General features: G+C 31.0%; 1 pseudogene; it reads right to left on the bottom strand.

Moving 5' to 3' along the window:
• Positions 1 to 3,154: 3,154 nt before the first annotated feature.
• On the bottom strand, positions 3,155 to 4,707 carry LOC100786148 (GDSL esterase/lipase At1g28600-like; annotated as a pseudogene).
• Positions 4,708 to 14,501: the final 9,794 nt, after the last annotated feature.

Here is a 14,501-nt window from a genome sequence, read left to right as displayed (position 1 = left end):
GCAATTGCAGAATCAAGAGATCTCACTAATATGTCTTTTGCCACTCTCTTTGGAAAACTTCAAGAACATGAAATGGAACTTATGAGACTCCATCAACATGAAGAGAATGATATAAAGAGAAAAGGAATAACACTCAGAGCCTCATCATCTTCTATTCAAGAAGAAACTGACAAAGAGGACTTGACTAAAATAGAAGAAGATGATGGTTTCAGATTTTTTGTGAAGAGGTTCAATAAATTGCTGAGAAACAAAAGAAATAAAAGGAAATCAAATATCAATCCAAAGAAGAAAGAAGAAGATTCCTCCTTAGCCCCAAAATGCTATGAATGCGATCAACCTGAGCACATAAGATTCGATTGTCCTGTCTTTAAAAGAAGAATGAAAAAATCCAACAAGAGGAATTTCAAAGAAAAGAAAGCATACATCACTTGGGAAGATAATGACATAAATTCTTCAAGTGATTCAGAAAATAAAATCATAAATCTGGGACTCATGTTGAAAGACTATGAAAGCGGAGAAGGGCAAAGTTGATACATTGATAGCGGTTGCTCCAAACACATGGCGGAAGATGCATCAAAGTTTATTCATATTTCTCCCCGAAATAGTGAATATGTGATTTATGGAGACAACAAACAAAGGCCACTTGATTAACAAGCCCAACAAGTGGTATTAAATGATACCAACAGGTCACTTATCTTTGATTGATTACTTTTGATTATTTTTGCCTATGATTGTTAACTTTTGATGCTTATTTTCTGATTGAGTTTTGATTGTTAACTTTTTTTATGATTGCTCTTTATTGAGTTTTGATTGTCTTTAATGATTGATTTTTTATGATTGTTTTTGATTGAGTTTTTGATTGTCTATGATGATTGTGTTTGAGAGTTATTATGATTGTCTTTGATGATTGATTTTGATGATTATGTTTGAAGGTTATGTTGATTATTGATTACTTTTGATGATTTTTTATTATTATATATTTTGATTATTTTATACTGGATATGTATTTTTGTGGGTGCAAAATAGTTTGTTTTAATGCCTTTTGGTATCACTTGACTTTCATACATTGCAACAAGTGGTTTTCTCCTCTCTGCTCATGATTTGTTTTTGATGTTGACAAAGGGGGAGAGATAGATAAAAGATAAAATAGTAAGGGAAATTATCTATTATTTATGAAACAACTTTTTATATATGAAATCTGTGAAATCTTCAACTGTCTCATATAAGCAATCATTGCAAAACCAAGAGGAAGCAAACTATATACAAATAGATATTTTTTGTTGTTACTCTTAACCTATAGGTGGTTGTCATCATCAAAAAGGGGGAGAATGTAAATCATGCAGGTTTTGATGATGTCAAAAAGAATTTGCTTGATAATAATTGTCATCATAAAAAATGGGAAGAATGTGAATGTATGAATACATGAATTTTGATGATGTCAAAGAAGAATCAAACAAGGTTGCTACAAAGGATAAGCATTGCTTCAAGATTAATACAAGATTGCTTCAACAAACAAAGCCTTGCTTCAAGATTACTTTAAGATCAAGCCTTGCCTCAAAACAAAGTGTTTTCAAGACATGCAAGGCTCTAGTAATCGATTACAAGGCAGTGTAATCGATTACTAATAGACAAGTTTGTAAAATAGCTATTAAAAAGGGTTTTGAATTTGAATTTTGAACCTGTAATCGATTACCAGATGTTTGTAATCGATTACCAGCAACGAAACTCTTGAAATTCAAATTCAAAAGTCATGACCCTTCAAAATATAATTGTGTAATCGATTACTAAAAACCTGTAATCGATTACCAGTGAAGTAATTCAGAATTTTTTTTTGAAAAGATACATCTCTTCAAACCATTTTGAAAAGGAACGAAGGACCTATAGATATGTGTGTGTTTGACTTAAAAAAAAAAGAGATATTCCAAGAGAACTTTATTGCCAAATGCTCTCTCAACAATTCTTGGGCAAACACTTGCAAATCCATTAAGAGTTCATCCATGAACTTCAATTGTAATATTCTTCTCTTAAAGAGAGAATTCTTCTTCTTCTTCTTCTTATTCAAAGAGATTGATTAAGGGATTGAGGGTCTCTTAAGTTGTAAGGATTCCTGAACACAAGGGATGGATTGTCCCTGTATGTTTCAAACTTTGTAAAAGGATTTTTACAAAAAGAGTGGAAAATCTCAAGCGGGTTGCTTGGAGACTGGACGTAGGCACAAAAGTGTGGTCGAACTAGTATAAATCGAGTTTGCATTTCTCTCTTCCCTTATCTCATTTATATTATTGCAATCAATTGCATGTTTAAAGAAAATTATTAAATTGATTGATGCTTTTATTTCTGCATTTTGAGCCTATCATTTAGAAAGGGGTTAAAAGTTTGTTAGTGGAAAATTAATTCACCCCTTTTTAAGATAACTGAGGCCATTTGTTCAACAAAAGTTTCTGAATTGAAGTTAGTCAATCAAGTGCTTGAAACTTTAATAATAAAATAAAACTATTATTATTGTTGTTGCTTTTAGTATTATAAAAAAAAGTGAGCAACAAAACAAACAAATGGAAAACTAAAAAAAGAAGGGTTTGACAATAGTGCACTATAATTTTATACTACTTCGGTCACAACTCGATCGTGACCTAAATCCAATCCTCAAGCCATGCTTGGAAGTTTTTCAATAATTGATTAGAGGTAACAATGCAACAATCGTTTCACACTCAAGGTACCCACCTTGATAACTCAACCCAATAATCTTCCTCACTTCACTATTAAATCAAAAGGACAAATATTTTATTGGTGCTTACAAATACACTCAAGTTTTATCCCCTACTTTTTGTCATTACAAAGCAACAATATATATTTCATATTTATAACGGAGCAAAATGTTGAGATTCAATATGAAAGTCTTGAAAATAACCATTTATTTCACCTTATGTTTCATTTTAATCCCATTTCTCTTGTGCAAGAAAACATGTCCTCCATATTATATAAAAAATAAAAATTATAATTATACAATAATTAATAATGAATTGTCCACCAATGAATACAAGATCCATGTTCTAGCTACTCTTTGTTGGTGCCATCCACGGTTACAAAAATATGTATAAAATATATGGACAAAGCCTATTGTTTTCTTAATTTTTCCTTCATTCTTGCTTCAATTCTAAGCTATCTTGAAAGGAGGGGATCTGAGAGAAGGATTAGCAAAAGGACCCTCAAGTAATCCCTTTGCTATTAGCCTATATGTTGCTTTAGTGAAATGGGGTCCATCCCAATTTATACGTTTTGAAGGATCAGGGCAAACCGTTGCGGTTGGACTTCCACAAGCTATTTGTAAACTGAGATTGTAAGGTTCACCCTTTCCACAACATGCTCTGAAAGTCTCAATTTTACCAGAAGAAAAGCCTGCATTACATAAATTAATGAACATGATAAGAATAAACCATTACAAAATTAGCAATCACATGTAGCTATATATTATTCATCTAATAAAAAATAAAAACACAACCCACCATATTGTTGTGGTGCTTCAAATAAACGTTTGGTAGCACCATAATAGTCAAAATATGTTAACATTTGGTTTCTCTTGTCTTAATGTCTCTATAGCCTTTTTGAGTTGCTCATTATAGTACTCAATGAAAGCATTATAAGCTGTTAAACACCCAAATTGATCATAGTCATCTTTCTTATCACTATTCACTATTGTCAAAACAGCAAAATTGCACCCAATTGGAAAGTTTCCTGGTACCACTAGCTCTACTGCTCCTTCTTCAATTAATTTATAGTAAATAGAAAAAAAAATCAATTTCTAATCAACCATATTTCAAATCCAAGTTTAATTAAATTATTAAAATTTAAGTTGGCAAAAAAAATGATGTAGCATACGGAGGTGGTATCTATAATTGCTCCAACAATTGGTGGAACCATTTCACGATGTTCTGTAATATTTTTATATGGGATAATCACATTAATGTCATTCCCACCAATCTCTCCCACTAAAAACAATGAGTTTTTGAAGTATGTATTGCACTCAGTCAAAAAAGGAATAAACATTGTTAGTCATAATTGGAAAAAAAAATCTCAAATATTTAACTTAAACATTGTTAAAGGAGTTTCAGTAAAACCTTCTTTGCTTTTACAAAGGGGAGGTTTAAGCTTTTTAAACAAATCAAGTTGAGCACTCAATGAATAAGCAACTTCATGTACATGAATTCTTTTTCCTTGCAAAAAATCCTTATCAAGTGCAGTTGAACCAGCGAATGCAAAATTTACTCCTTTCTTAATGTTTTGTGCTTTGGTAAGATTTAGATAGGCTGACAACATTGGCATCCCATATGCCTCAGCTAAAATTGAAATGATCATATATATGTTAGTTTAATAAACAATTTGTGACCGCTAAGATGTATTGTGTCATATACTCCCTTTCACGCAATGACATTTTATTTAAGCTATATGCAACAAAAAAGGTTACAATATACCTATGAAATCTATGATTAGTCGTCCATTTGACATGCGCCCAGAAGGATGCTTAAACTATGTTGAACCATAAAGACTATTGCTAGGCATTTGTGGGTGGTAAGTAGCAGCATTTCCAGTGTCGCTTATAGAGTCACCGAAGTTGAAAATGGCTTCATATGGAAGTGGATTGGCATTTGAAACAACATTTCCAAGGAAACCATAAGCAAAAGTTATGCTAAAGAGAATGAAGATCTTCATAATGATGCTTTAAGCTAGGTTAGGTAAACTTATGTGTGATGGTGCGTACTTATAAATCGGAATTAAGTGCTTTATATATTGTCACAACAACCATTGCTTTGTTTTGTGATATATTTATCTTCTAATTTTGACATGGTTCTTAAAAAAACAAGTCATGAATTGTTATATAAGATATTTATTAAACTAAAATATGTCCTTAAATACGAGTTTGTTACTCCTCTAAGTTATTTTGTGCTATTTTTTGGCTTTTCTATAATTACCATGCATACAGCTGAATATCTGTAATGAGATTCATTCATACACAACAAACATGGACACTAAAGTTTCTATAAATGTCTTCATACCTCACAAATTTGTTTCCATGGTTGTGATTCTATTTCACACACATGCATATATGTACATAACTCAGTCCATGTAAAACTAAAATTAAGGATAATTATTTTTTAATTTATATAATATCTTTTTATCTTAATTATTGTTTTAAGGGTAAAAAAAATGACACAACAAAACTCAAATCTATATATTCAGAATTTCATCAAACATATATATGTGAAAAAATATCTGGCTTGCTAATAATCGGTTAACGTAACATTCTCTGATAATTTATACAAATAGATGCCCAATATACTTCTCATATTACACACTACTATAGAAAGAAACTTTACTAATGCCTATTTATTAAAAGTTTTTTAACCAATATTATTGTATTGAATATGAAAATATATATTAGACACTAACAAAATCAATACTATTGAAACTTTGCTTTATTAGGGATTTTGCACAAAAGTAATAAAAATAAATAAAAAAGTAATTACTTTAAAGAAATATTTTTTGTTAGCAATTCTTATGTAACCTCTAACTCTCTCTCCATATATAATTATATTCACTATTAAAAGATTAATCACCTGTTAGTAAATTACATACATTTAATATTAAGTAAAAAAATTATTGTTTTGATGTAAAAATAAATACACAACTTAGTATTTAATAAAGAAAGTAATTTATTTTATCAATTGTGAACAACAATTGATATTTAAAAAATCTGGTAAATAATTAAATAAATAAGATGATTATTAATTTAAATCAAGAATAAAGCAAAATATCATTAACAATTTATTTTACAAACCATTAATTATATAAATTACATAGGCAATTATTTATAAATAAAAATTTCAAATTAATTAAATAAAAAAATTAAAACAAACAATTGCTATTTAGTAAAAAATTATAGATATTGAATAAATTATTAAATGAATATAGAAAACTTATTATTTTTATAATCATATATAATAAAAAGTTATACAATAAGAGAATAAAATTATTATTATTATTATTAAAAATAGCAGCAAAACAAACAAATGGAAAGTAAAAAAAAAATGTGTTTGGGGGATAATGTATTATAATTTTACACCGCTTTGGTCACAACACGTGACCTATATTCAGTCTTTGTAATGTTGTGATTTCTATAATTCTTGATGAAATATTTTTATTAGATTGCAAAAGTAATTAAATTTAATTTCAGTGTTTGTAATTAATTAATTAATTATGAGATGATAGATTGTTATTTTATGTCTATGTTTATGTATGTGTCATATTGTATTTTTTTTTTTTATTAGTTTTAGCATATTTGGGCCTTGGTGAGTGGACCTTGAGTGATGAGAATGAGATGAGTGAGTTTAGTGAGCTATAGTGTGCAAAGAGAAGGAATGTGAAGAGTCATAAACTTTCCCAAAATCCTTGCATAATTAGAAACACAACACAAAAGTTCTCCTTCTACTCTTTTCTTTCTCTCCTAGAAAATAAATTCCTTGAGAATTCGAGAACATAGTTATCTTGCTCAAAGAAGATCTTTTTCTCCTCTCTTTAGTGTTTATTGGTTGTCCTTGGTGTGGTAAGCACCTCTCCTCCCTCTTTTATATCTCCATTTTCATTTTTCCTAAGGCACCACGGGGTTTCCACGTAAAAGGCTTAGTTTTTGGGTTTACATTTGACTATGGGTTGGTTTTAGATATGGATAATGCCCTTGTAGTGTGAATTGCTAGGGGAGTCTAGGAAAGCTTCCTTCTTAGACTCAAAGCTCCTTCCTTTCCTTTTTCCTCTTCACAAAAGCATCTTTTGGAGTTTGAACAGGTAAATGAAGCTTTACTTTTTTTTTCTATGGTTAGGTTGCTTTGAATTGGTTTAAATGTTGCTTGAGAATGAACCATGTTGTTTAAAAATGGAAGTATGCACATTTGGAATTTTGAGTTTTGAAATTGGATTTTCTTTAATTATTTGATGAAGATTGATGAACACTTCCAATTTGTAAAGGGTTTTAGTGTTGTTTATGTATTGATATTGATAGAAAATGATTTGGGTTTGTTTTGTGATGATTTGAAAGTCATAAAAGGCTCATGTCCAATGACCAGAGTTGCATTTAATGACCAATTTTGAGTCTAAAAATCAGTTTTGAGTCCAATGACCAATTTTGATGTAACTGTGATTAATGTTCATTTTCCTTGCATAAATTAATTATTTTGATATCTTAATGAATTGATGATGATATGACATGTGGTTGAAATGATGTTGTTTTTATTTATTAGAGTTGACTTTATGTGAAGATCATGAGATTCACATTCATATTAGTTTTTGGTTAGTTATTTGCAAGAATTCAGGGTGTTGAAATGTCTTGCTATACTTATTGAACTATAGGTGGATTCATGAGTGTGATGAACATATGAATGATGAATCTATGATATTATAACCTCTTATGGTGTTAAGATTAATGAATGAATTAGTGGTGATGTATGATATTGATTTGAATGATGATAACATGCATGCACTGATGAATGATATTACATGTGAGTAGACACGTAAGTTGGGGGTGCTAAGAATGCTCTCAACCTAGTGTTGAATGTTGTCGATGGTGACTAACGGTGAAAGGACCTATAGAATGAATGGGTAGACAAATTCCTAAATAGGTTAAGGTTATTGCAAGCCTGACTAATGGTAAGTCACTGTTCATACTCATCCATTTTCGATAAAATCACACTCAAGGTACCCACATTGACAACTTAAGCTTGAGATCCTCCTCACTTAACTATCTAATCACCCACTAAGAATCACACTCCATATAGTAACTTGGGAATCTCACAATGCAAGCATGAGACAAACCACTCATAGAACTTGGGAAAAACCTTTTCTACAATCACCAAGGAAACCCACTCTTGGATTTCACAAAAAAGTAAGTCAAAGACAATGAACAAATTTTAATAGTGAAGATATCACAAATTGAAGTACTATGACTCAATCCCTATAAGGATTTGGATTTGGCTCAAGAAAACATAAACCCTTTTAGTTTAATATGTTTGTCTTCTATTATCTTAGCCAGATGAAAATTAGCTTTTATAAAGATATTATAAAGATAGAATCAAATAAATTATTAATCCTTAAACAAATTTGGGAAAGATTAAGATTTTAAATTTTATTATGAAATTTGATTGTCATGAGAGTTATTTCTTACATGAAGGGATCAATTCCTTCACGTGAAAATTGATTTCCTACGAGCAATCTTTGTTAAAATAATTTAGTCACATTTTAGTGTTTGTAATATAGAAACTTATATTTCAGACAAAATGTAGAGATTAAAAAATTGTAAAGACAAAAGATCAATAAAAAAAATTGTAGTCACTAAAATTAAAAAAAAATGTTGTTCTTTTAGTATTAATATTAAGATTTTAATATTAATGTTGTTGTTTTAAACTTATTTTTGTATCATTTAGGTGAATTTAAATTTAAGTTTTAATTAAATTTAAAGTTATATGTTTTAGTTAAAAGATGTCCTCCAAAATCTAAGGATGTCCTCGTATCTTTTAAACAAATAAATTTTAGTCACCAGAACTTTTTTAACAAATCTTATTGTATTTTAAAAGTCAAGGTGGAATTTCAACAATTCCCATCCATCACAGAAAGAACTTGGAGAAGGGATAGGCTCACTCATGAATTTGATGAGAGAGATGCACGCAAAATTTCAACAATTCCTATCCATCATCTCTGGGAAGACTTCCAGTTGCATCACAAAATTTTCACTGCCATTGATATTATGTCCATTTCCTCTTGTCACATCTCAATGTCATCAATTTCTTCTTTAATGCTTATATGTTCTTTCATTTTTTTTCTTGTCAAATAGTTTCTCTTTTGCTTTATCTATTTTCTGGTCCTTCATTTTTTAATTCTATTTTCTTTGTTTATGGTAATTTATTGAAGAGATGGCATGGATACAAATAAAATAAATAAAAGGAAGAAAAGAAAATGAAAAATTTTGAAAGGAGAAAAAATGAAAGAACACATTTGAGACATGTCTTATCGGATATCTTAATATAAAATATACATAAATAAATATATAAATATATTTATTCTTTAGCCGTAACTATTTCTTCCACATATTCAACTTTGAGAAGAAAAATAAAAGGAGAAACCACGAAGATGTATTGCTTGAGCTCAACCAATCTCAAGAAATTACTTCATTCCTTAGCATCGTACGTGTGTGTGCGTGGGCTGAAGTGCTGTTATGTTTCATATATATTAATCTATTTATTACTGTCTATTTATTATTTATTATCTATTACTTCTATTTTATCTATCTATCTTCTATCTATTCTATATTAAAAGTCCCCCCCTTATTACTATTCAAGTTTCACATGTCAAAATTTTAGACAAAATTTTCCCGTCCTTTTCAAGTGCATCATATTCATTTGCCTTTTGATTATAGTCTTTTTTTATTTTGAGTGCGCCCTTACCATCATTCATTATAGTCTTTTTTTATTTTGTTCATCTTTTATTTTTACACAAAATAATTACTAAATATTATTAGTATAATTTTATATTTAAAATAGAATTTTATAAAAAAAAGTAATTAAGAGGATTATTCTATTGGGATGATGGTTAGTAATTAATATATTTTTTTTAACCAGAATAATTACTTCATTCTATAATAATTTTAGACTTAAAGTTTCATAAATAAAAATTAGACTATGAGTATTCATTATCTAATACAAAAAATAATTTCTTTACACTTAAAACTATAAAATTCAATTGAATTACTAAATTTATTATCAATTATTTTACACAAATGATTACTTTAATCATTTTGAATTTAAAGTTTACTGAGCCAAAAGTATTAAAAATTATAATATGAATATAATATTTTTTCAATTAGTACTACATTATTTTGGTCATTTATTATTTTTATGCAAAAACAATCATTTAAATATTACTAATACAATTTTAGATTTAGAATATATTTCTATTAAAAAATAATTAATTTATATTTTTTTAATTAAATGAATATTCACTTATTAATGGGACAAGGACAAGTAGTAAAGTATCTATAATACTTTAGAATTGTTTTTAAATTAAATGGATATCCACTTATTAACAGAATCAAGACAAGGAGTAAATTGATAGAGCAAGACTCACTCACACAATATTTAGAGAGATCAATGAAGAATGAATGTTATTGAATCTCAATAAATTAGATTACATCAACTCCATATATATGTGGAGTGAATACAAACAAACTAACACAAGTTAGTTATTAACTAACTAACCTCCAAACCCAACTATCTTTTGAATTATTAGTTATTCACTAACTAACACCCCCCTTTAGTTCAAAAGCTCTTCCTATCTACAACACCTAATGCTTCTGTCAACTTTACAAATCTATCAATCTTCAAGGCTTTTGTTAGTATATCAACAACCTGCATCTTTGTCTTGCAGTAGATGACTTCAATCCTTCCATGATTGACCAGCTCTCGAAGAAAATGGAACTTTGTCTCAATGTGTTTGCTTCTGCCATAGGAAACTAGGTGCTTTGCCAAATTGATATCAGACTTGTTATCCATTAACAATTGTATTGACTTCTTCACTTCAATTATGTAACCTGTAGTTCTCTTCTCGTCTGACTTATCCCTACACCAATCAGAGTCAAATAGCCAATCAATTTATTCCCTTGTTGCACTAATTTGCTAGGAAATAACACACCATACTCAAGTTTGCCTTTGATGTACCTTAAAATTATCTTGGTTTCCATCAAATGACTTTTCCTTGGCTTAGACATGTATCTGAATAAAAAATGAATCTATCCTTCTATTCCAGGCTTTAGGTGCCTGTTTAAGACCATACAAGGTCTTATTCAACTTGTACACCATTCTTTCCTTCCTTTTGATCTCAAATAAACCGACTCATCTAGGAATCCATTTACAAATGTCGATTTCACATCCATGTGGAATAGGGACTAGCCATTGCTACTAGCCAAATCTATCACCAATGTCATTGTCTCCAGCCTTGATACTGGAGCAAATACTTCGGTATGGTCCACCCCTGGCTTCTGCTTGAATCCTTTCACCACTAACCTTGCTGTGTGCTAGCTACAGACTCATTTGGATTCAATTTCAGTCTAAATACCCATTTTACATCTAAGGCTTTCTTGTGAGGAGTGTGACACTCTCTACTCCGACATACATATTTATATAATATCATACATAAAAATGTATAATTAATTAAAATGATTTTATTCAATAAATATAAAGGAGCTCACATGGGTAAAAGGTTCACATTCGCGTTAATCACCAAATTAAAAACTTATCAAATAAGGGTATGAAAACATCTCTAGCCCAAAACAAGGTCATCCAATTTTTTACAAAAGGAAACAAGTTAAGCAGCGAAATAACATAAAGTAACATGTTCAGAACATTATGCAAATAATACAAAAAACTCATGTCCCAATGTCACATCGAGCATTGTGTTCCAACGTCCTCTAGCATGAGGTTCTCCATAGCCATTCACCTAACCATCTACTCCCACGAACACAAAGTTCGAGATCATCACAGTGATGCAATCCTCCCTAGGAAGGGACCAGTCACTAGAACCATGAGCAAGAGGCTCCAAGAAGATTAGGCTAGAGCTGCTGAAGAAGGCCCTATGGTTCTCATGAACCTTAGGGTAGATTTCTGAGCCCATGGGCCAAGGTTGGGTCCAATTATCTTTGTACATATTAGATTAGGATGTCATTATATTTGGTCCTTGTATTTAGGGCTCCATATTGTAGGTAGGGTACCATAAAAATATAGGATTTTTCAACCCTTGTATTTTAGGGCACCTAGACTAGTTTTTGTATTAGGGGTAGTTTTGTAATTTCACATGCACTAAGTGGATATTTGATGTGTGTGGTTGGAAATAAATTTAATTGAATTGGTAGAAGCCCAATCCAATTAAATTTTAGAGGGGGAGGTGAGCATTTGCTTACTACACCCCATTGCCACATCATATAGTCACACTTTGTGCATGTCCTTCATGCTTTTCATGCCTCATGACACATAAGCACACTTAGTGGAGAATCTTGGAATTGATCTTGGATTAGTGGGCTGAACCATAACTAAAATTCACTAATCATAATTAGTGAAATTTTGGCTCCAAAGTTTGGCTCCACAAATTCAATTTCAAATTCAAGTGAAATTTGAATTTCCCTCCAATTTTGTGTGACACTTAGGCTATAAATAGAGGTCATGTGTGTGCATTTTTTTCAACTTTGATCATTTGAATATTAAACTTCAGATTTCAAAGCTCATTTGGAGCACAAAATTTCGTGCTCTTCTCTCCTTCTCCCTTCATTCATCTCCTTCTTCCTCCAAGCTCTTATCCATGGCCTCCTATGGTGGTGAGCTTCTTCTAGACTCATCTTCTCCTTGAAGTGGCGTCTCCTCTCTCTCTTCCTTCTCCATTCCGCTGCCATTCATCTTCCAAGAAGCAAAGGAATCCATTGATGAAGAAGATCCTAGGCCTACAAGCTCCAATGGAGCTTGCATCACACAGGATCTAAACACAAACAACACACATGGAGTGAGTTATCGCATTCCTAACTAATAGAGAGAAATGGAACAACATGGATATACATAGCATATAAATGAAATAACACTTACTTAAACACAACTCACATCATTCCTCCACTTATCGCGTGAAATCACATCTCAACATCACACGTCTCACACATTTTCACATCATTCACGTATATAAGGATCAAAACACAATATCACTTAACCAATCAATGTCGATCAATACACAAGTGTTATGCAACAAATATACTAAGACTCGATCATATATGCAATGTGGTACCATGTTAGTGAAAAACCTCATCAGGCATCTAGGAGTACATGACAAGACAAACCACACACTAGTAAGTCAGGTTACTCTCACTAGGTAAAATCATAGGGAGATCAATCAGGGTCACGCTGTTTTGCGAGAATGCTCTAACCATGTGGGATCGGCACAAACTTAAAATGTAAATGTATAAATACAGGTTTTTTTTATGATGCCAAAAATATAATCAAACAAGATTGCTTCAAGAAACATTCAAGGTTAAGCAAACAAAGATTGCTTCAAGATTAATTCAAAGTCAAGCAAACAAGATCAAGAAAAAGATAAGGCCTTAGTTCATTTGTTAAAAGAATCTTACTGGTTGATCAGTTTTGGCCTCAAACAGTTATTTTCAACAACTCAAAGGTACTGGTAATCAATTACCAGACATTGTAGTCGATTGCCAGAGACAAGATTTCAAATGAGCTTTTTAAAAAAAGGGTTTTGAAATTTGAATTTTAAATCTTGTAATCGATACCAAATGTTTGTAATCGATTACCAGTAACGACACTTTAGAAAAAACTTTGAAAAGTTATGACCCTTCAAAATATAATTGTGTAATTGATTACCAGAATCCTGTAATCGATTACCAGTGAGAAAAATTTAGAAAAACTTTTTGAAAAAACACATCTCTTCAAACCATTTTGAAAAGGCACAATGAACATATATATATGTATGTCTGACTTCGAAAAGTAAGAGAGAGATGTTCTAAGAGAACTTAATTGTCAGATGCTTTCTCAACAACTATTGGACAAACACTTGCAAATCTATTAAGAATTCTTTTAGGATCTTCAATTTGTATCATCTACTCTGCAAGAGAGAAATCTTTCTATTCATCTCATAAACTTAGTTGTAATCAAGAGGCTGGTTGTCTCTTGGATTGTGAGGATATTGAACACAAGGGTGAGGGATCTCAAAGTGTGTTCAAAGTCTGTAAAGGATTTACAGAGATAGTGGAAAAATCTCAAGTGGGTTGCTTGATGACTAGAGGTAGGCACGGGAAATGGCCGAATCGGTATAAATCGAGTTTGCAATTCTTTCTTCCCTTATCTTCTTTATTTTATTGCAATCAATTTTATCTTGCATGTTTAAAGAACATTATTAAATTGATTGTTGCTTCTTCCTTTGCATTTTGAGCCTATCTTTTAAAATGGGGTTAAAAGTTTGTTAGTGGGAAATTTTGTAAGACTTAATTCACCCCCCTCTTAAGTTATTGAGGTCACTTATCCAACATAAAAGAGCACTCAAACCAGGTGTATTTACCCCCAAGGCCTAGGATCTGAAGAGTCCGTTAGGGCCTCTCCCTCCTGATTCAAGTCCAACCCAGAAAACATTTTAGCACACAGACCCTATCTATGAACTGTACAAAAAACATGACTCCTCAATTGTTCTCAAAATAATTTTAACTTGTCGCACATCAAAGTGATTAAACTCGTTGGGTTCCTACAGTAGATTCCATCACAATACTCATCGCGCATTAACTTGTTGCCCTTAAAGGGTCTTACAGTTGTGTGATTGTACGGTTCATAGCTCCTAACTCAATGCACACAATATCTCAATATATATGTATCTCACAATCATCACATTTTCAATTTATTACTTACACACAATCTCAATCACAA

This window comes from Glycine max, chromosome 4 (genome assembly GCF_000004515.6).
Source record: "Glycine max cultivar Williams 82 chromosome 4, Glycine_max_v4.0, whole genome shotgun sequence".
NCBI classification, from domain to species: Eukaryota; Viridiplantae; Streptophyta; class Magnoliopsida; order Fabales; family Fabaceae; genus Glycine; species Glycine max.
Note: the sequence above shows the minus strand (reverse complement) of the source record. Positions and strands in the feature narration are given on the sequence as shown.